Below are 23,954 nucleotides of genomic sequence, written 5' to 3'. Positions count from 1 at the left end.
TTCCAATTTTTATGATTTCATTTTTCTTGACTTACTGCACTGGTGCCTTTTTTAAATTATTTTTTAATATAATTTATTGTCAAATTGGGTAACATACAGTACGTTAAGTGTGCTCTTGGTTTTGGGGGTAGATTCCCATGATTTATTGCTTACATACAACGCCCAGTGATCATCCCAACAAGTGCCCTCCTAAATGCCCATCAACCATTCCCCCCCGCATCAACCCTCAGTTTGTTCTCTGTATTTAAGAGTCTCTTATGGTTTGCCTCCCTCCCTGTCTGTTTGTAACTATTTTTTTCCCCTTCCCTTCCCTCTTGGTCTTCTGTTAAGTTTCTCAAAATCCACATATGAGTGAAAACATATGATATCTGTCTTTCTCTGACTGGCTTATTTCATTTCGTATAATACCTCCAGCTCCACCCACGTTGCTGCAAATGGCATGGTTTCATTCTTCCTCGTTGCCAAATAGTATTCCATCATGTATATAAACCACATCTTCTTTATCCATTCATCAGTTGATGGACATTTAGGCTCTCTCCTTCCATAATTTGGCTATTGTTGAAAGCGCTGCTATAAACATTGGGGTACATGTGCCCCTATGAATCAGCCCTCCTGTATCCTTTGAATAAATTCCTGGTAGTGCTATTGCTGGATCATAGGGTTCTTCTATTTTTAATCATTTGAGGAACCTCCACACTGTTTTCCAGAGCAGCTGCACCAGTTTGCGTTCCCACCAACAGTGCAAGAGAGTTCCCATTTTCCACATCCTCACCAGCATCTGTAGTTTCCTGAGTTGTTGATTTTAGCCATTCTGACCTGTGTGAGGTGGTATCTCATTGTGGTTTCGATTTTACTTCCCTGATGATGAGTGACATTGAGCATCTTTTATATATGAAATAATAATAAATCCATTTACTAAAGTTTCCTTAGCATGTCTTGGTTACATGAACTCATCCTGTAGTAGATTCCTCACAAATGATTCACACAGACGATAGACCCTGGGTTCTTGCACAGTTAACACTGGTTTTCTATAGTCTTGATACTTTAAAGACAACTTGGCTGAATTTAAAACCTTGCTTAACTTTTCTTTTAGTGAACATTTTGAAAGGGTTGCTTCACTGTTGCTTTGTGTTTTTTGTTGTTCTTGAGAGGCTGATGTTAGACTAATATACTTGCCATTATAGATAATTTCATTATTTTGTTTAGAGGAACTGGCGATTTGTTTTTCCCTTAAAGTAGAATAATTTTCCTAGCATATTTCTCCAAATCATTTGTTTTAGACCATTTTCTCATGTACAAGGTAGGCCCCTTCAAAATGTAGATTTAAGCTATTTTTTATTTCTGGATACTTTTCTTGCCTTACAGATTCCAATGTTTATTTCTGTTCTGTTTCTCTTTATTTTACAGTAACTCTAATCATGTTAAGGACAGATTTTTTTCCTTGCCTGCCTGGCATTTCATCCACTTTCTTCTTAACCTTTATACTCTTAAAAACAATCTCAAATGTACTCTCTTGGTTTTTGTCCTGCCTTTCTTCAAAGTCCCTTATTAAATTTTTATTCCAATCTATATTTATTCCCCTGGGTACCTTCTAATTTCTTCTTCACTTCCTGGTTTGCTTTTTCATTTTCTTCAATTTCTTTTCTGAGTTGGACTTACATTGCATTTTTTCCTGTGTTGTGTCATTTTTGTCACTAGGTGTTTTTTTTTTTTTAACTTTCTGTTTTAATGCATTTCTGGAATTACAATTAAATGCTTCCTTGAGAGTAATATAATTTACAATATTTGATACAGTGTTCTTCCTTATTGAATTTTGGAAAAAAATTATCACAGGTAATATTTTAATTGGAATTTCCTTTTTTTTTTTTTGCATACTTTTGTGTTGATTTTGGTTGATTTTTTTAAATCATTGGCATTTTTTTGATGATCTCCTAGCTCAAAAATGCCTTTTTCTACCAGTATGGTAAAGTGCATTTTAAAAGAATTAGTTGTGCCGTTTATATAAGTGATGATGGCGTGAAAATGGGATGAATGGCATCTCATTTTATCTTTTGTTTCTGTAGGATCCTTAACTTTTAGGTCTCCCTCTTCTTTTTCTTTCTTTCTTTCTTTCTTTCTTTCTTTCTTTCTTTCTTTCTTTCTTTCTTTCTTTTCTTTCATTCTCTATTTAGCAGATTCTCCACATAAGAAGCAATGTTTCCCAAAAGCTAATTCCTCCAGGTTTGCCTACTTTTAAGCCCCATTCTTGTAGCTGGTGTTGGGAACTACCAATTACTTGACTCGTTTCTAGTATTTTGGTACTAACTGTTGTAATTTCTTTCTGTAAGTGATTTATCTTTTTGCTATATGTTCTATTCTATTCTTCTTTGTCACAGAATCCCTAAGTTCTCCTTCACTTATTCTTCACACCTATAGACTTTCACCAGCCATGAGAGCTTTCTGGAATTTAGTTTTTATTTCTCTACTTATAAGAATTAGAAGCTGATGGCATTTGTGTCCCCTAGTGATGTCTAAAATATGGTTGGTTGTAATTTTATTTTTGTTTTTTTTGTTTATTTATGTCATTTTATTTGTCATTGTTGGTCATGTGGGTTTTCAGAAGGTTGTAGGAAGAGATTCAGATTCAAGGAGTCACCATTACCCTCCATACTGGGATGCTTCCCCAGGGAAGGTTACTTTAACAACTTCAAACAAATCAAGAGTCGGATGTTCAACCGACTGAGCCACCCAGGTGCCCCAAAATGTCAGTTTTAGAAGCTGAGTGGAGGCACTACTGCAGGACTGAGAGAGTGGAAATAAGGATGAGTAATTGTTTCAGTTTGTAAAGTGACTCATAAGAAAAAAGTGTCAGTAGAATTTCAAAGTTAGGATAGATTCAAATTGCAAAGTGATATGGACTAATTGGTAATTTCTTAAATAAATTGGGTTTTATATAATGGAATTGTTACAAATGGAGTAAATTTTCAATTCATTAATAGCAAAGTAATCAGTTTTTGGAAAAAGATAATGTCCTACTAATGCACAGTAAGGATTCCATTTGTCCCTGACCTTCAGGGAAATTCTAAAGGAAACACTGTTGAAAAGGATTGTAATACCATATCATTATCACTTGATTAGTTATGCCAGATTTTCACTTGAGATGCTCATTTTTAACAGAGATTTGTTTTTGACTCAAATTAATTTGGTTTAATTGAATTGAATTGTTTTAATTTTTGTTTATAACTTAATGATTATAGCACTTAAAGATATTAGGTGTGATGGCGCTTTGCTATGGAAAAAGTAAGCTGATTGGGATTGAACAGGAATTAATATAAATTGCCACCAATATGAATCACTTGGAGAATTAAGCTACTAGAGGTATTGTGAGATTTACAAAATTAATAAGCATAAAATGCTTGGAACAGTATCAAGCACAGTGTAACTACTCAATAAATATTAGCTATCGTTAGGACATAAGCTGTACCAACCTTGATTTTGTTTACACAGCTCTTCTTTTGGATATAGCTAATAGAACAAATTGGAGTAAAAATTATTTTTGTAGGTCATTTCTTTTTGACTTTGGTCAGTAACAGTGGAAATATTTCCTGAAACCTCTCCATTTTTAGAATCTAACTTCTAAAATATAGACATATTGCTTGAAGCATTCATGCTTTTTTTTTTTTATAATGAGGCAACCTATTCTTAACATAGATTATGGTGAAAAAAGAATGTAATATTTACTACAAAAGAGAAACATACAATGCTTCTAAATATTATGCTATTTAGTAATTCTTTATTGAATTTTATGGTTTTATATTTCTTAGTCCGTTGGATTAATTATTGAGACCTATTGAGACCTTTCTTCTGTCATATAATCATAAAGACAAAAAGCTTTTCTTAGGGAAATATTTGCCTTAATAGTTATATTTTCAGGCTACTTAAATCCTGAATCTTTACCATTATACCCTGTCAGTTTTTTTTTCCTCCATATGCACTACTTTCTATCCCTTTTTACTTATTCCTTCTGCAGCATATAGCCAGCCTAAAACAAAAATTAAATTAAATGTTTGCTCCAGTCTCCGAAATACCAATTTATCCACATTTGTATATTTTGTGTTGCCATGACCTCCTTTGATAATTTCTAGAAGTTTAAATTTTTTTAATCTTTGTTTAATTCCAGTTAGATAACATAGTTAGTTTCAAATGGACAGTGTAGTAATTCAACACTTCTGTACAACACCCAGTGCTTATCATGACAAGTGCACTCCTTGATCCCCATCACCTATTTCATCCATGCCCCCACTGACCTCTCTCTGATAGTCCTTAGTTTATTGTCTCTCTCTTTCTCTCTTTTTTAATTTAATCCAAGTTAGTTAACACATAGTGTAATAATGATTTTAGGAATAGAATTTAGTGATTCATCACTTACATATAACACCCAGTTTCATCCCAACAAGTGTCCTCCTTAATGCCCATCACCCATTTATCTCATCCCCACCCAGCACCTCTCCAGCAGCCTTCAATTTTTTCTCTGTATTAAGAGTCCATTATGGTTTTTCTCCATGTCTGTTTTTATATTAATTTGCTTCTCTTCCCTTATGTTCATCTGTTTTGTTTCCTAAATTCCACATATGAGTGAAATCATATGGTATTTTTTTTCTCTGACTGACTTAATTTCGCTTAGCATAATACACTTTAGTTCTATCCACATTGTTGTAAATGGCAAGATTTCAATTCTTTTAGATCACTGAGTAATATTCCATTGTACATATATATGCCACATCTTCTTTATCCATTCATCAGTTGATGGACATTTGGACTCTTTCCATACTTTGGCTATTATTGATAGTGCCAGTGTAAACATTGGGGTGTATGTGCCCCTTCGAATCAGCACTCCTATATCCTTTAGATAAATACCTAGTAGTGCAATTACTGGGTCATAGGGTAGTTCTATTTTTAATTTTTTGAGGGACCTCCACACTGTTTTCCAGAGTGGCTGCACCAGTTGGCATTCCCACCAGCAGTGCCAAAATGTTCCTCTTTCTCTGCATCCTCGCCAACATCTGTTTTTGACTGAGTTGTTAATTTTAACCATTTTGACTGGTGTGAGATGGTATCTCATTGTGGTTCTGATTTGTATTTCCCTGATGATGAGTGATGTTGAGCATTTTTACATGTGTCTGTTAGCCATTTGGATGTCCTCTTTGGAAAAGTGTCTATCCATATCTTTTGTCCATTTCTTCACTGGATTAGTTGGTTTTTGGGTGTTGAGTTTGATAAGTTCTTTATAGATTTTGGATACTAACCCTTTATCTGATAGGTCGTTTGCAAATATCTTCTCCCCTTCCGTCGGGTGCCTTTTAGTTTTGCTGATTGTTTCCTTCACTGTGCAGAGCTTTTTGTCTTGATGAGGTCCTAATAGTTCATTTTTGCTTTTGTTTCCTTTTCCTCTAGAGACATGTCAAGTCAGAAGTTGCTGTGGCCGAGGTCAAAGAGGTTGTTGCCTGTTTTCTCCTCTAGGATTTTGATGGCTTCCTGTCTTAGTTTTAGGTCTTTCATCCATTTTGAGTTGACTTTGGTGTATGGTGTAAGTAAGTGGTCCAGGTTCATTCTTCTGCAGGTTGCTGTCCAGTTTTCTCAACACCATTTGCTGAAGAGACTGTCTTTTTTTCAATTGCATATTTTTTCCTGCTTTGTCAAATATTACTCAGCCATACATTTGTGGGTCCGTTTCTGGGTTCCTTATTCTGTTCCATTGATCTTTGTGTCTGTTTTTGTGCCAGTACCATACTGTCTTGATGATTACCGGTTTGTAATACAGCTTGAAGTCCAGAAGTGTGATGCGTCCAGCTTTGGTTTTCTTTTTCAGGATTGCTTTGGCTATTCAGGGTTTTTCTAGTTTCAAACAAATTTTTAGGATTTTTTTTTTAGCTGTGTGGTGTTATTTTGATAAGGATTGCATTGAATATGTAGATTGCTTTCAGTAGTGTCAACATTTTAACAATCTTCGTTCTTCTAATCCATAAAGCATGGAATATATTCCCATTCTCTTTGTGTCTTCTTCAATGTCTTTCATATAGTTTTCAGTGAATAGATTTTCACCTCTTTGTTAGGTTTATTGCTAGGTACTTTATGGTTTTTGGTGCAATTGCAAATGGAATCGATTCCTTGATTTCTCTTTCTGCTGCTTCAATATTGATGTATAGAAAGGCAACCTATTTACGTACAGTGATTTTATATCCTGAGACTGCTGAATTCATGGATCAGTTCTAGTAGTTTTTTGGTGGAGACTTTGGGTTTTCCACATAGAGTATCATGTTGTCTGCAAAGATATACTGTCAGTTTTTAATGCTTTGTTAAAAGCTCCTGTGTGGTAAGTACACACACACACACACACACACACACACACAGAGCACACTTTGAAGGGGCCAGCTGCAATAAGTAATCTGATTCTTGGGGTAAAATGTGTTTAATGAGATTAATCACCAGAAGATGTAAAAAAAGTAGGGCAGAAGTTTGAAGTTTGGACATTAGATTCTCTTTCTTCTCCTCTTACTTCCTGTCTAGTAATCCACAAGTAATAAATGAGTCTAAATGTCTGTTAAAGAATGTTGAGTAAAATAGAAACTCATGTAATCAGAGGAGATAAAATCAGTGGACAAAATTGGAAACTCTGAGCTCTGAGAGACCTCAGAAGCTGTGTTTAACATAAATAATCTTTGGGACAAATTTGACTTCACTATGCCCTAATTAGAAATATACATATCACTAAGTTCCTACTTGAAAAAAGCTGTTACCTTTTAGATGTTTTGGAAGAAGATAATGGAAACAGAGGTAGAAGTAAGGAATAAGTAGGGGGAAGATAAACAAGAAAGACAGATCTATGGGGCATAGTCTGGATTAGGACCTCATCTTTATTTCTTCCTAGAACAGGATGCTGGCTACTGGGAGGCAATGTACTACTCTTTAAGTTATGTAAGTGTGTTTGTGAACCCATGACAGAGCACCAAGGACTAAGGACATTTTCTTTGGTACTGAAGCATAGATTTTAGAGGCTTAGGTAAGCTTGTGCTACTAATGGAGGAATTAAAAGAACATCGCCTTCCACTTTCTACCTCCATGAAACCCTAAGAAACCAATCCATGAATATCCAAATCTGTTTTCCTTGCTTGCAGGCAGAAGCAAGGAACTGTATCAGACAAGGATAGCATGCAGACTGCACATGGAGGCTTATTTTCATTCCTTGCATTGCTGGCCATCGTTATCCATTTCTGGGTGCTTCTTAACATCTATGAGTGCTCTAGAGCTTAACGACAGGGGATAAATGGTAATATATATATATATATATATATATATATATATATATATATATTTAAGTTGGCAATTGTGTGTGATATTATGAGCTAAAGGCTTTGGTACTTATTGCTTGCTGGGTGATGGGGTGCTAAATATGTGTGAGTTCAGGACATCATCCCATGCAAAGCACAAATCAAAGAAAATCTTGGATTGGAAAACAAAGCTGAGCAGACCATGTATTCGGCAAACAAACCAGATTTGTGACAAAAATACAAATATACAGATGTGTGTTCAATAAAACCTTGTGACAGTGTTACCATAAGAAATTATTAGCTTAATTTCAAATTCCATTTTTAAAAACGTAACATGAGGTCCATCTTGATTTAAGGAATTTTTAACTGTAGAACATATAGTCAGTTCCTTATAGGACAATGTCACTCACATCACGAAGTCAATTTAAACCCTGAGTTTGAAGGTAAAGCACATAAGAACATTGTTGAATGTCCTCAATCACCACTTCCTTGCACTTTGGGGGAAAAAAATCAGAAGAGGAGGTGGATGGGAACAGATGCTACTTAAGTAGAATTCCACTTGGGCTATTTTAAGTCGTAAATCCCCTTCCATTTGAATTTATGATTAATTTTCTATTCATGTGGTGTGATATTGTTGTAGTTTAGAAACTGAAGTTTAGCCAACAAACGTTCAGAATAAACTATATATTCTTTTTGAAAATGCCATTAGTTGAATGGCTTTTGATAAGGTGCCCAACTTTGCTAAGCCTCACTTTCCTTCGTTTAAGGTGGAGGCAGTTCCTGCTTCAATTATTTACAGTATCTTTATAAGATTCCAAATAAACCTCCTATACATTTGAACTTTCATTGAAAAACCTTGCTTAAAGCCCTAGTAATAAAAAGTAAAATGTAAAGGGCAAAGTTATCCGAACTACCATAAAAAATAATGACTAAATTAATTAATTAGGACACATAATCATGTGTTGAGAAAAGCTATGTGCTTTTATTAGGAATATTAGGAGGTCATAAAGCTAACTAGGTTTGAGTCACTAGCACAAAATAGTAATTTACAAAAAAAGGTCAGTGAAGCTCAAATATGAAAATAGAAATCTCAACACATTTTTATAAAGGTGAAGAAATAATGTTCAGTTCTACATAAGTACGTAGAAAACAGGTAAAAGGACCAATTTAGGGACTAATGTGATTTAAAAAATGTTAAGAAGTGAAAATTATGAAAAAGTATAAAAACATGTGAAAGAGTGAAGTCTACGATATTGAATCTATTTATTAAACCTTGAATATATTTAAGTTACTGACAAGATCCTTGAGGAATACATATACTGTATAACAGAAATACTGTAGATGTACCACATGGGGAAAAAGCTCAAAAACAAAATAGCTGAGCGGGATCATACATATCCGACTATCATCGGCCAGTGAGGGGTCTGTCCTGGTAGATGACGAGGGACATAGAGGCACACTTGGATTAGGGGACCCAAGAGGTTGCAGATATATCTGGACCTGGGTATTGGATGTATGATATCCAACAATTAAAGGGATGCAGAAGGAGTGCTAGATTACAGTTAATTTGGATCAGGTGAGGCTATAGACAGTTGTTTTATTTGGGATGTTTAGATTTTAAGTTTGGGGTAGGAAACACAAATGGGAATATATGAAAAGTTTTTGGACATTCAACAGGTAGGCCTCTTAAGCATTTTTACATACACTGGACTTAAGGATACAAGTCCTTCCTAAAGAAAAGCAAAATGTTTCACCAGCTACTGGTGTCATCTCTTAATCCGGCATGTTCAACAAATACCTATTTTGCAGCTACTTTGTGTCAGAAGCCACGCCTTCTCTACATACAATATGAAACCTTCAATTTCACTTTTCACCTTTCCATAGGCTATTCTTCCTGCTTGGAAGGCTATTTCTTTTGCATTCGCCTTTTCAAAACAATAATAAAATGTATGATTATATACGGCATGAATTTCAGTATACAAAATCATGTCTATAAGGACTATATTTTTTCTATAATTCAGTTTAATTTTTATTTCAAGCCCCTATTCCAAAAATTGTATGACATTTAATTTCAGTAGTGCTTTCGGGCTCCATCCCCCAACCTGGGTGTAAGTGTCAATTGTTAGAATTAATACACTGTACAAAGGCATAAGGGAGGGGGTAGGGTTGATAATCTATTTATTGCCTGAAAGAAATCATACATCTGAGTCATATGATAAAACTAAAATTTAAAAATGCATATTAGGGGCACCTGAGTGGTTCAGTCTGTTAAGCGTAGAACTCGACTCCTGATTTTGGCTGGGCTCGTGATCTCACAGTTGTGAGTTTGGGCCCTGCGTTGGGCTCTTCACTGACAGTATGAAGCCTGCTTGGGATTCTCTTTCTCCCTCTCTCTGTGTCCCTCCCCGACTTGTGCATGCTCCCTCTCTCTCTCTCTCAAAAGAAATAAACTTTTAAAAATGCATATTAAGCAGGTTACAGTAAAGAGCATATTTTTATTCCAAAAGTGTTGTTTTACAGCTGGTAAAAGAGAAGAGAGGATTACTAAACTTAGCTACTCTGGCATAAAAATAAAAATGTAGCCTATAGACCAAAATAGATCCAACCACATAGATTTGTGTATACTTTTCTGATGCTGGAAATAAGTGCTATTTCACTTCAAGTTACATTGTCCAATATGTATTTCGGAAATTTGAGTCACCCTTGTTTTCACAGCTCTTTACATTTTCATGGGTTCTGTTCTCTCACTTCACCTGAATGCATTTGAAGTTTGTCACTTAGAGTATATTTGTATTAATTGATATGGCAATGTGTATATTTATATTAATTTATATGGCAATATATATGTACATGAGGTATATATACATATATATGCGAAGTTTGATATATAAATGTATCTTTTCCAAAAATGAGTGAAAGCTGTACCTTCTGCAAAGACAGATGAGACTCAGTAGAATCAATGAAACTTGAGCTCTATATTTAGCCAAGATAAATTTAATTTTCTCAAGATGACATATAAACAAAAACATTCCAAATTTTTGATGAATGACAATTATACACATTTTCTTTTATAAATTACAACTGACAATATTTGCTTCTTTAAATCTTAAATACAAATACCACATATGTTCACACAGAGTAACAAATATAATGTTGTTGTCAATTTATTGTCAATTTTTCCCCTTGAATTTGGAGAAAATTTTGTTTTATCTAGAAACCCAAACCATAAGAGTCTTCCTCCCATTTTATAGCACCATACAAAGATAAATTATTTAATATAGATTCTTATATTGTTCTAACAGATTCTAAAGTGCCTTCAGAATTAAATGTTAAAGTGTTATTAAAGCCTTATTTATTCATATTATTATTTAATATGTGCTTTTAACCATATTTTATTATGATTCTCAACAGTAGAAAATAGATTTATCCAACCTTTATCTGATTAAAGCTCCATTTTCACAAGTGAATTAGTATTGGGAATGGATTTTTGAAAAGCAATGAAAATGTGGCAATGAAAAGATCTGAGAAAATTACTTTAGCAATGATACATAAAATGTTTTAGAATGTAGTGTTATCGGCGGCATACCTGTTACTAAAATAATATAGAATTGAAGTGCAAGGGGACATACACTAAGCTCAGTTAATTGTGATAGAATATAAAGCACAGGAGAGCCATGAAAATTTGAACAGCTGAATAAGACAGAATAAAGACAGAATATGACAACTGTTCCTTAGTTCTTTTTTTCCCTAATTTTTTATTTTGCATTTCTTATTTTTTAAAATTTATATCCAAATTAGTTAGCATATAGTGCAACAATGATTTCAGGAGTAGATTCCTTAGTGCCCCTTACCCATTTAGCCCATCCGCCCTCCCACAACCCCTCTTGTAACCCTCAGTTTGTTCTCCATATTTATGAATCTCTTCTGTTTCGTCCCCCTCCCTGTTTTTATATTATTTTTGTTTCCTTTCCTTTATGTTCATCTGTTTTGTCTCTTAAAGTCCTCATATGAGTGAAGTCATATGATATTTGTCTTTCTCTGACTGACTAATTTCACTTAGCATAATACCCTCCAGTTCCATCCACGTAGTTGCAAATGGCAAGATTTCATTCTTTTTTGATTGCCGAGTAATACTCCATTGTATATATATACCACATCTTCTTTATCCATTCATCCATCAATGGACATTTAGGCTCTTTCCATACTTTAGCTATTGTTGATAGTGTTGCTATAAACATGGGGGTGCATGTGTCCCTTTGAAACAGCACACCTGTATCCTGTGGATAAATGCCTAGTAGTGCAATTGCTGGGTTGTAGGGTAGTTCTATTTTTAGTTTTTTGAGGAACCTCCATACTGTTTTCCAGAGTGGCTGCACCAGCTTGCATTCCCACCAATAATGCAAAAGAGATCCTCTTTCTCCGCATCCTTGCCAACATCTGTTGTTGCCTGAGTTGTTAATGTTAGCCATTCTTACAGGTATAAGGTGGTATCTCACTGTGGTTTTGATTTGTATTTCCCTGATGATGAGTGATGTTGAGCATTTTTTCATGTGTTGGTTGGCCATCTGGATGTCTTCTTTGGAAAAGTGTCTATTCATGTCTTTTGCCCATTTCTTCACTGGATTAATTTGTTTTTTGGGTGTTGAATTTGATAAGTTCTTTATAGATTTTGGATACTAACCCTTTATCTGATATGTCATTTGCAAATATCTTCTCCCATTCTGTCGGTTGCCTTTTAGTTTTGCTGATTGTTTCCTTAACTGTACAGAAGATTTTTATTTTGATGAGGTCCCAGTAGTTCATTTTTGCTTTTGTTTCCCTTGCCTCCGGAGATGTGTTGAGTAAGAAGTTGCTGTGGCCAAGATCAAAGAGGGTTTTGCCTGCTTTCTCCTCAAGGATTTTGATGGCTTCCTGTCTTACATTTAGGTCTTTCATCCATTTTGAGTTTATTTTTGTGTGTGATGTAAGAAAGTGGTCCAGGTTCATTCTTCTGCATGTCTCTGTCCAGTTTTCTCAGCACCACTTGCTGAAGAGACTGTCTTTATTCCATTGGATATTCTTTCCTGCTCTGTCAAAGATCAGTTGGCATACGTTTGTGGGTCCATTTCTGGGTTCTCTATTCTGTTCCATTGATCTGACTGTCTGTTTTTGTGCCAGTACCATACTGTCTTGATGATTACAGCTTTGTAGTATAGCTTGAAGTCCTGGATTGTGATGCCTCCTGCTTTGGCTTTCTTTTTCAAGATTGCTTTGGCTATTCAGGGTCTTTTCTGGTTACATACAAATTTTAGGATAATTTTTTCTAGCTCTGTGAAGAATGCTGGTGTTACTTTGATAGGGATTGTACTGAATATGTAGATTGCTTTGGGTAGTATCGACATTTTAACAATATTTGTTCTTCCTATCCAGGAGCATGGAATCTTTTTCCATTTTTTTTTTGTGTCTTCTTCAATTTCTTTCATAAGCTTTCTATAGTTTTCAGTGTATAGATTTTTCACCTCTTTGATTAGATTTATTCCTAGGTATTTTATGGTTTTTTGTGCAACTGTAATTGGGATCGATTCCTTGATTTCTCTGTCGCTTCATTGTTGGTGTATAGGAATGCAACCAATTTCTGTGCATTGATTTTACATCCTGCAACTTTGCTGAATTCATGAATCAATTCTAGCAGTGTTTTGTGGAATCTTTTGGGTTTTCCAAATAGAGTATCATGTCATCTGCGAAGAGTAGAAGTTTGATCTCCTCCTGGCCTATTTGGATGCTTTTTTTTTTTTGTGTTGTCTGATTGCAGAAGCTAAGACTTCCAATACTATGTTGAACAACAGTGGCGAGAGTGAACATACCTGTCTTGTTCTTGACCTTAGGGGGAAAGCTCTGTTTTTCCCCATTGAGGATAATATCAGCATTGGGTTGTTCATATATAGCTTTTATGATCTCGAGGTATGATCCTTCTATCCCTACTTAAGGGTTTTTATCAAGAAAGATGTTGTATTTTGTCAAATGCTTTCTCTGCATCTATTGAGAGGATCATATGGTTCTTGTCCTTTCTTTTATTGATATGATGAATCATGTTAATTGTTTTGCGGATATTGAACCAGCCCTGCATCCCAGGTATAAATCCTGCTTGGTCGTGGTGAATAATTTTTTTAATGTATTGTTGGATCCGATTGGCTAATATCTTGTAGAGGATTTTTGCATCCATGTTCATCAGGGAAATTGGTCTACAGTTCTCCTTTTTAGTAGGGTCTCTATCTGGTTTTGGAATCAAGATAATGCTGGCTTCATAGAGAGAGTTTGGAAGTTTTCCTTCCATTTCTAGTTTTTGGAACAGTTTCAAGAGAATAGGTGTTAACTCTTCCTTTAATGTTTGGTAGAATTCCCCTGGAAAGCTATCTGGCCCTGGACTCTTGTTTTTGGCAGATTTTTGATTACTAATTCGATTTACTTACTGGTTATGGGTCCGTTCAAATTTTCTCTTTCTTCCTGTTTCAGTTTTGGTGTTGTATGTTTCTAGGAATTTGTCCATTTTTTCCAGATTGCCCATTTTATTGGCATATAATTGCTCATAATATTCTCTTATTATTGTTTTTATTTCTGTTGCGTTGGTTGTGATCTCTCCTCTTTCATTCTTGATTTTATTTATTTGGGTTCTTTCCTTTTTCTTTTTGATCAAACTGGCTATTGCTTTATCAATTTTGTTAATTCTTTCAAAGAACCAGCTTCTGGTTTCATTGATCTGTTCTACTGTTTTAGTTTTTGTTGTTGTTGTTGTTGTTGTTTTGGTTTCGATAGCATTAATTTCTGCTCTAATCTTTATTTCCTGTCTTTTGCTGTTCTGGGGTTTTATTTGCTGTTCTTTTTCCAGCTCCTCAAGGCTTAAGGTTAGGTTGTATATCTGAGATCTTTCTTCCTTCTTTAGGAAGGCCTGGATTGCTATGTACTTGCCTCTTATGACCGCCTTTGCTGCGTCCCAGAGGTTTTGGGTTGTGGTGTTATCATTTTCATTGACTTCCATATACTTTTTAATTTCCTCTTTAACTTCTTGGTTAGCCCATTCATACTTTAGTAGGATGTTCTTCAGTCTCCAAGTATTTGTTACCTTTCCAAATCGTTTCTTGTGGTTGATTTAGAGGTTCATAGCGTTGTGGTCTGAAAATTTGCACGGTATGATCTTGATTTTTTTGTGCTTACTTAGGGCTGATTTGTGTCCCAGTATATGGTCTATTCTGGAGAACGTTCCATGTGCACTGGAGAAGAATGTATATGCTGCTGATTTAGGATGAATTGTTCTGAATATATCTGTTAAGTCCATCTATTCCAGTGTTTCCTTGTTGATTTTTTGATTAGATGATCTGTCCATTGTTGTGAGTGGGGTGTTGAAGTTTCCTACTATTATGGTATTACTATCAATGAGTTTATGTTTGTGATTAATTAATTTGTTTATTTGGGTGCTCTCACATTTGGCGCATAAATGTTTACAATTGTTGGGTCTTCTTGGTGGATAGACCCCTTGATTATGATATAATGCCCTTCTGCATCTGTTGATACAGTCTTTATTTTAAAGTCTAGATTGTCTAATATAAGTATGGCTACTCTGGCTTTCTTTTGTTGAGCATTAGCATGATAGATGGTTCTCCATCCCCTTACTTGCAACCTGAAGGTGTCTTTAGGTCAAAAGTGGGTCTCTTGTAAACAGCATATAGATGGATCTTGTCTTATCCATTCTGTTACCCTATGTCTTTTGTTTGGAGCATGAATCCATTGACGTTTAGAGTGAGTACTGAAAGATATGAATTTATTGCCATTATGATGCTTGTAGAGTTGGAGTTTCTGGTGGTCTCTGGTCCATATGTTTTCATCTTTTCTCCCATCAGAGAGTCCCCCTTAAAATTTCTTGCAGGGCTGGTTTAGTGGTCACAAACTCCTTTAATTTTTGTTTGTCTGGGAAACTTTTTATCTCTCCTTCTATTTTGAATGACAGCCTTGCTGGATAAAGAATTCTTGGCTGCATATTTTTCTGATTCAGCACACTGAATATATCCTGGCACTCCTTTCTGGCCTGCCAAGTTTCTGTGGATAGGTCTGCTGCAAATCTGATCTGTCTTCCCTTGTAGGTTAGGGACTTTTTTTCCCTTGCTGCTTTCATGATTCTCCTTGCCTGAGTATTTTGTGAATTTGACTATGATATGCCTTGTTGATGGTCGGTTTTTGTTGAATCTAGTGGGGGTCCTCTGTGCTTCTTGGATTTTGATGTCTATGTCTTTCCCTAGGTTAGGAAAGTTTTCTGCTATGGTTTGCTCACATAACCCTTCTACCCCTATTTCTCTCTCTTCCTCTTCTGGGACCCCTATGATTCTGATGTTCCTTTTTAGTGAGTCACTGATTTCTCTAATTCTTAAATCATGCTCTTTTGCCTTAATCTCCCTCTTTTTTTCTGCTTCATTATCCTCTATAAGTTTGTCCTCTATATCGCTGATTCTCTGTTCTGCCTCATCCATCCTTGCTGCTGCTGCATCCATCCGTGATTGCAGCTCAGTTATAGCATTTTTAACTTCATTCTGGCTATTTTCTACTACTTTTATCTCTGCAGAAAGGGATTCTAATCTATTTTCGACTCCAGCTAGTATTCTTATTATTGTGATTCTAAATTCTGGTTCAGACATCTTTCTTGTATCTGTGTTGGTTAAATCCCTGGCTGCTGTTTCTTCGTGCTCTTTCTTTTGGGGTGAATTCCTTCATTTTGTCATTTTGAAGGGAGAAAAGGAAATAATGAGGTAGAAAAATTTTGATAAAAAAATTAAAATTAAAAATATATTAAAATTAAAAATTAAACACACACACACACACACACACACACACACACACACACACAAATCGAATAGATGATGCTAGATCCTAAGTGTGTTTTGGTCTGGGTGTTGAAAGTGGTTTGACAGATTAGAGAAAAAAAAGCGGAGCGGGGGAAGGAAAAAAAGGAAATCGTTTGAGAATTTGAAAAAATGAATACACTGAAGTAGATTAAAATGAAATGATAGGAGTAAAATTGAATTTGAAAAAATATACACAAAAGTAAAGAATACTGTAGAGAAAATTAAAGAAAAATATTTTTAATAAAAATTAAAAATAAATAATTTTTTCTTTTTCTGTATTCAAGAAAATAAGAAACAAAAAAGGGAAAAAAGATTTTAAAAAAAGAAAGAAAAAAATGGAAATCGTTTGAAAATTTGACAAAGTGAATACACTGTCGTAGACTCTAATAAAATGATGGAAGTAAAATAGAATTTGAAAAAACTTACATAAAAGCAAAAAATATAGTAAACAAATTAAATAAAATATTAATAGAAATTGAAAGTAAAAATGAAGTTTTTCTCTTTCTGCATTCAAGAAAAAGAAAAGAAAAGAGAAAAAAAGAAAAGGAAAAAAAATAAAAAGGAAATTGTTTGAAAATTTGAAAAGGTGAATACACTGAAGTAGACTAAAATGAAACGATGGAGTCATTGTGGTGTCTGTACATTTCATCAAATGACGAATGGATAAAGAAATTGTGGTTTATATACACAATGGAATACTACGTGGCAATGAGAAAGAATGAAATATGGCCTTTTGTAGCAACGTGGATGGAACTGGAGAGTGTGATGCTAAGTGAAATAAATCATACAGAGAAAGACAGATACCATATGTTTTCACTCTTATGTGGATCCTGAGAAACTTAACAGAAACCCATGGGGGAGGGGAAGGGAAAAAAAAAAAAAAAAGAGGTTAGAGTGGGCGAGAGCCAAAGCATAAGAGACTCTTAAAAACTGAGAGCAAGCTGAGGGTTGATGGGGGGTGGGAGGGAGGTGAGGGTGAGTGATGGGTATTGAGGAGGGCACCTTTTGGGATGAGCACTGGGTATTGTATGGAAACCAATTTGACAATAAATTTCATATTAAAAATAAAATAAAATAAAATAAAATAAAATGATGGAAGTAAAATAAAATTTGAAAAAATACACAAAAGTAAAAAATATAGTAATAAGAATTAAATAAAAATATTTTTAATACAAATTGAAAATAAAAATGAATTTTTTCTCTTTCTGTATTCAAAAAAAGAAAAGAAGTGTAAAAGAGAAAAAGACAAAAAAGAAAGAAAGAAAATTGAATAGATGAACCGGCTAACAGATTGAAGTAGGACTAAAATTACTTTGTTTTCCCTTAGAAGTCAGTCTATGTATTACTTAATAGTCCATAAACTAAACCGGCAGTGAGACTTGTGTTCTTAAAGGGCCAAGTTGGCCCAGTTGGGCGGGGCTCAGTGTAACAGCTCTGCTCTCCACTAGATGGCACTGCTAGCCTACTGGGGTGGATTCTTGTGGTGCTCATAGGTGAGTATGCGCATGCGTGGGAGCGGTGAAAATTGCACCAGACAGCCACCCAGTCTGTTCTCCCGGATCAGCAATCGCGCACCCGTCCTCTGTCTTCAGCTTTTGTCCACTCCCCGCTTTTCCACTCTCCGTGACTAGGCCCCAGGCAGTACCTCTCCCCTGAGTTTTGCCTGTGATGCGGCTGTTTTCCCCAGCTCCTTACTTCTGAAGAACTGTGGCTTTGACCTGTTCCGCCCCTCTGAGGGAGAGTCTCACCAAGCAATGGCTGAATGCCAGCTGCACCCAAGAACGCCTGCTAGACCCTGCTGCTGCCGGTGCCCCGAGATTTCGGCCAGGTGCCAGCCTGCTCCAGAAAAAGTTCGCGGGATAGTGTAGCAGCGTTTCAGGGATTATGGAAAATCAAAACATACATCTGGCACACCAGGCTTCACCCTTAACGACCTTGTTCCGGCACCAGCGAATGTGGCCATTTTCTGGGGTCTGCTGGGATCAGGTGGCTTCAACAGTCTCTACCAAATATCCTTCCAGCAGTGGAACCGCTTTTCCCCGTGTGGCCCGAGAACCTCGTGGACTCCACTCTGTTCCTGGGAATTCGCCCTTCCCGCCAGAGCACCTCCAGGTATGGAGCTGCAGAGTTGGAGACTTTGAGCTCCCCTTGTTTACAGTCTTAATGGAATTTAAACCCTGTCTCTGTTCTCCCTTTTTAGTTTAGCCCCTGGGGCCATTTCCAATTTTCCGCTTTCTCTCCAGCTGCTTTTGGGGAGGGGTGCTTTTCCCGTATTCTCCCCTCCCCCCCAGTCTCCGTCCTCTCTCCTCTGACAAAAGCACCTCCCTTCCTGCTCCTTCTTGCTCCCCAGGTTCACCTCTTCGTGCCACGTACCTGCTGAATTCTGTGGTTCAGGTTGTGCAGATTGTTGTGCTAATCCTCCAATCAGCTTTCTTGGTGTGCAGGATGGTTTAGTGTTGGTCTGGCTGTATTTCATGGACGAGAGACACACAAAAAACTTCCATGCTGTTCCGCCATCTTGGCTCCTCCCCCCCCCCCCCCCCCCCCCGGTTCATTAGTTCTTTAATAGTGATCCATGTTTCCTATATCAAGGACATTGATAACAATGCTGAAACACTAAAACAAAAACATAAAGTTAATAAAAGAGAGAGTAAAGTAAACCAATTTTACGAACATAGATGTAACATTCCTGGATAAAATATTTATTATAAATTGACTCCAATAGTGTACTAACAGACTTGGTATTGTAACCGGGTAGGATTTGTCCTAAAATACAAAAAACTCAACATTAGGGAATCTGTAAGTAATTAATTGTCTCACAGACAAAACCAAAATAAAAGATTTGGCAGATATTAACAAATGGTAAGTCAGAAATAGGAGGAAAGTTTCTAAACTTGATAAAGTGGTATTTTATTGAAAGATACTGAAATGTAAAAGCAAAATGATGCTAACACCACTATATTCAAAATATATGAGAGGTTGTGGCTAATTCTACAAGATAACAAATAGTGATAATTATTGGAACTGAAGAGAGACTCCCCACCAAAGATAAAATTTGCTTCACTAGAGAAAGTAGCAAGAATGTTAGACTCTGGCGAGATCTGCTGAGAAAGGACCCTATGCTTCCCTCCTATGGCCAGAGATGATCAACAAAACTCCTAGATCAACTTAGAAAGACCTGATGGTAAGCAGGGCTGAAGTTCCATCTTCTGCCAAGGGACCTGAGGGGAGGCCAGTGCCCTCAAAGTTCTTTGTGATACCATGGCACAGGAGAGTAATAGAAATGGCTACCTCAGGGTTCCTCGGTAAGTAGACCTATTCCAATCTCAGAGACCCTGTGAACTCCTGTGGAGAAGCAGGAACAAATAGCAATGAAAGCCATAGTTCTGAGTATGACCTGATTCCTAATGTGAGTATGATCATCTCAGCAGATACTGCAGAGAGAGGTGGTGACCAAGATCCGGAATACTCCTGTCGATGTTATTATGTTATGTAAGCCCTTGAAACTTACAGATGCCTCTGAATAAATTGAGGAATTCCTGATTTGACTGCATTTACCAAAAATGGGAAAAAATAAAATTCCCATTGCTGGAAAAATGGGGATGTATTTGGAATTCAGACATAAACACTTTTTTTCTCTACAACAAAATTTATGACACATTTTACAGATTTACACATATTACCTATATTAGTTTCTCTCTAAGTAAATTTGTATATAAAGCACTCATGTATCTATATGTGTAATGGCATGCACACATGTGCACACACACACACACACACACACACAAGAATAGAAATATCTGAAAGGGCATTTAACTATTTATTAACTCTAGGAGAAATAAGAAATTATTGACATAGGAAAAAGAACGCACAGCTTTTTTTTCTACAATTATTTTTATCATTGGGATATTTTATAAGAATGAATATTCTTGTTTGACTTGTTTAAAAATCAATTAAAAGTAGTCACCACCTCAAATGTACAATTTATAATATACTGTTCTGTAAGGTTAAATAAATTTTATGATTAAAGAATAATGAACAGAGAAGATAACTTTCATTGAATGTTAGCCACTTGCGGATTGTAGGTTTTCCAAATACACTTTGCAATAATCATGGATGTCTCACTGTAATAGATATAATAACTTTGAGAATGACCTTTATTTGTGTTAGCAGACAGTGTTCCATTTCATGTATTTGATTCAGAATAAGACTTAAAGCGGTGTTTCTCAACCTTTAATGTTTGAGAATGGTAGCCTTTAAAAAAATGCAGATTCTGAGTAAATATATCTTGAGTGAAGCCTGAGAATAATGTTGCAAGGATTAAATGAAATAATGTATATAAAGCACAAGGTTGACATATAGGAAGCGCTTTATAATTTTTTTTTTTATTTTAACGTTTTATTTATTTTTGAGACAGGGAGAGACAGAGCATGAACAGGGGAGGGTCAGAGAGAGGGAGACACAGAATCTGAAACAGGCTCCAGGCCCTGAGCTGTCAGCACAGAGCCCATCGCAGGGCTCGAACCCATGGACCGTGAGATCATGACCCGAGCTGAAGTCGGCCGCCCAACCGACTGAGCCACCCAGGCGCCCCTAGGAAGCGCTTTATAAATACTAGCTGTCACAATGAGAGTATTTTTAATGATTAAATATTTGTTGGTAATGATTAACAAGTTATCTCATTCCAGTTTACAAGTGCAAATAATTAAAATCTTACCAGTTTAATTTAAAACATCACCACTAGTGAAATTCTGCAATCCAAATTATTTCATGAAATTCAAGGAATTTGACTTATTCTGACGTATTCAATAATATGCATTCTCTTTCTTAGAACAAAGATTGTAAAAGGTAACTGGCAATGGAGAATTGTCAGATAGAAAACGTGTCCATACAATCTGAGATACCCTAGGGATTCAAATATATTGCCCTAAGCGAAATAAGTCAGTCAGAGAAAAACAAGTATCTTATGATTGCACTCATATGTGGAATTTAAGAAACAAAACAGATGAACATAAGGGAAGGGGAGGAAGAATAAGATAAAAACACAGAGGGAGGCAAACCATAAGAGACTCTTAAATACAGAGAACAAACTGAGGGTTGCTGGAAGGGTGTTGGGTGGCAGGATGGGCTAAACGGATGATGGGCATTGAGGAGGGCACTTGTTGGGATGAGCACTGGGTGTTATATGTAAGTAATGAATCACTGGGTTCTACTCCAAAAACCAATACTACATTGGATGTTAACTAACTTGAATTCAAATTCAAATAAATAAATTAAAAAAAAAAGAATATGCAGTTTGGTTGTGTTTCATTAGTGTATAGTTCATAGATTAAAAATCAATGGTATTGCAATTTTGTCAAGATCCATTTCCAATGAACAATAATCAGGCAAAAATTAAGCATTTATACTTATTTAAATGTGAGAACACTGTATCTGTTACATGGTACACAGAGAAATATGAGCGTGGCTTGGTGTTCATTTTAATGAGTTTTGACTCATGTACACCTGTTTCTCATTACCCAGTAAGAGAATTATAGCAATTCTGAAGGACAGAAAGAAAAAAATCACCCTTGCTGCAAACTAAAAGGAAGATTGCAACTTTCCTATAGCTTTACAGAATATCTCACAATTGTAATGGAGAAAGCATTGGTTTAGAATGTTTCCATTTGTTAATGCAAATGTGAAATAAACTGTTAAAAAGCATTGTGCCCGACAGCATTTCAAGTATTAAAAATATCCTGTCAACAAAAATAAAATGAGTTTTAAAAAAATCTTGCAGCACAAAAAAGAGTAATAGAATCCAACAGCAATTTGTTTCCCAAGTACCATTCTGGCATCTTTATAGGAGTCTTGGCACGTATATATTCAGTTATCTAAGTTAAATTCCACATTGAGCATTTTTTTTTACATACATGCTCTTGAGAAAGTTACATTAAAATAACCTAAATCAGTTTTTCAGCCAGGTAGGTAAATTCAAATTCTCTATCTATTCTTATGAATTTCAATATAATTCCTTTAAGGATTATTTACTGAATACCTGTTATGTGCCAGCCACAGTTGCACATGCTAAACAGATATCATCTCATTTTTTCCACAATTCTGTAACGTAGCTACAATTATGTACATTTTACAAATGAGAAGAATAACACTTAAAAATATATATTAACTTGGCAAGGTGTGGGCTCTTAAGCAAAACACCCGGAATGATAACATCCAGAGTAAGAATGTTAAGACTCTGCATTCTTAACAATTGTACCTTTTTTCTCTTTTAACATTTATCCCAATTGCAGATAATTTAGATACTTAAAGAATGCATTCCAAAATTTTATTATTGGTAGAAAAGAGGCCCAGAGCACCTGGGTGGCTCATTCCATTGAGTGTCCGCCTTCTGCTTGTTCAGGTCATGATCTCATGGTTCATGGGTTCAAGCCACCCGTTGGGCTCTGTGCTGACAGCTCAGAGCCTGGAGCCTGCTTTGGATTCCGTGTGTGTCTCTCTCTCTGCCCCTCCCCCACTCACACTTTGTCTCTCTCTCTCTGAAAAATAAATAAATATTTTAAAAAATGTTAACAAAAAAGGAAATGGGCCAAGTTCTACTCACGGCTTTTCAAATGATTTTGTTGTTTTTGTTCTTGGACAAAATGCATTTTTATCATCAAAAACTATTAAGAGGAGCAAGAATATATGCTTTGCCAACTTTTCAGAATTGTTATATGACATGAAGGAGTCAATGCATGTGAGAGCACATTAAATGTAATGTGTTACAAAAATATATTGTATGCAACTGTCACATATTAAATGTTTCTATGTCACTGAAAGTAGTTATGGGTTCAATTTCTTTGTGACTTAAGATCTTCATGAAGAGAACTCCCTGCCTGTTTCAGGAGACAGGTCATTATACTGTACACCAAACCCAGGGACCTTCCTTGAAATCCCAGGGCTTTTCAAAAAGCCCCAGCAGATGAATGTGTATGGCAATCTTTTTTTAATTATTATTTAAAAAAATTATTTTTAATGTTTATTTATTTTTGACAGAGAGGCAGAGCATGAGTGAAGGAAGGGCAGTGAGAGAGGGAGACACGGAATCTGAAGCAGGCTCCAAGCTGTCAGCACAGAGCCTGACACGGGGCTCAAACTCACAGACCATGAGACCATGACCTGAGCTGAAGTAGGACGCCCAACCGACTGAGCCACCCAGGCGCCCCATGGCAATCTTAAGTGTTCATGATGAGGAATGTAGATTCACAAGGCTTCGGTCATTCCTGAGTGTGAGTTTTGCAATACTTAAATAGTCACATTAGATTAGTTGTTTAGTGTTTTTAATATAACGTTTGATGGTTTTAATATAATTCCTTTAAGGATTATTTACTGAATACCTGTTACGTGCCAGCCGTGGTTGCGCGTACTTAACAGGTATTATCTAATTTTTCCACATTAATTCTGTGATGTACTTGTCATACCTGCTTCTGGGCTTCCTTTATGACAAATTACAGTGATTTAAATCCTTATGTTTCTAGATCTCATCTTCTAGAAGTCACTATGTGTATACTATTTGGAGCCTCTAGGTGATATCTGAGGCAGTTTTTATATATATCTCAAGCAACTCTTAGAGCAGGATTTGCGAATTCAGATGCTCAAATAACATGCAAAACAGACCAAATATAGGGAGTAAAGTGATGTGAGCTTCAGCTCATTGTTGACCTGCAGTAATGTTGGCCCACAATTGCCCTGTCTTCCAATTTAATTTTTTAATGCGTTCCCAACTTTATTGAGATAC

Source organism: Lynx rufus, unplaced genomic scaffold (genome assembly GCF_022079265.1).
Source record: "Lynx rufus isolate CCGP_SWC_20201006 ecotype Redwood Valley unplaced genomic scaffold, mLynRuf1.p SCAF_2, whole genome shotgun sequence".
Lineage (NCBI taxonomy): Eukaryota > Metazoa > Chordata > Mammalia > Carnivora > Felidae > Lynx > Lynx rufus.
The sequence above is the reverse complement of the archived record's forward strand: the minus strand, read 5'-3'. Positions refer to the sequence as shown.